This window comes from Cebus imitator, unplaced genomic scaffold (genome assembly GCF_001604975.1).
Source record: "Cebus imitator isolate Cc_AM_T3 unplaced genomic scaffold, Cebus_imitator-1.0 Scaffold25, whole genome shotgun sequence".
Lineage (NCBI taxonomy): Eukaryota > Metazoa > Chordata > Mammalia > Primates > Cebidae > Cebus > Cebus imitator.
This window is the reverse complement of record NW_016107340.1, coordinates 3,000,332-3,001,078: the sequence shown is the minus strand read 5'-3', so window position 1 is coordinate 3,001,078 and position 747 is coordinate 3,000,332.

The window sequence follows — 747 nt, the reverse complement described above, 5'->3', positions numbered from 1 at the left end:
TGCTCAGGCTGGAGTGCAATGGTGCGATCTTGGCTGACCTTAACCTCTGCCTCCCATGTTCAAGCGATTCTCCTGTCTCAGCCTCCCGAGTAGCTGGGATTATAGGCATGCATCACTGCTAATTTTTGTATTTTTAGTAGAGATGGGATTTCATCACGTTGGTAAAGCTGGTCTCAAACTCCTGACCTCAGGTGATCCGCCCGCCTTGGCCTCCCAAAGTGCTGGGATTATAGGCATGAACCACTGTGTCCGGCCAAATTTTCTATTCTTTTTTAAAAAAATACACAAAGGGCAGCCTGTACCCATAAATTCTATGATGACCTCTTCTACTTATGTTTTCATGTCAGCAATAATATTAGGCAAATGTAATCTTGCCCCAACTCATCTCATTGATTGCTTTATGACCAGTACTACTACAGGATTCTAGTGACTGTTTGCACTTGTGCTTCATTCCACGTGCATGGTGAACCAGCAAGGCAGTTTAGTAGTGGAAGAGGGCATAGATTCTAGTTCCAGGTGGTGTGGATTTAAATCTGAACCGCCATTAACAAGCTGTGTACTCTTAGGTAAGTCATATACCTCTTGTACCTCAGTTTCCTTATGTATAGAAAGGGGAAATAGTGTGCCTAGGCTTTAGGGGTAGTGTGAGAATTAAACATGTTAGTACTGCAACTGTGAAGTGTTAGATGAGTGCATGGCACAGAGTAAGGACCATATGAGTTTCAGCTTTTTTTATTGTTGCTTTAC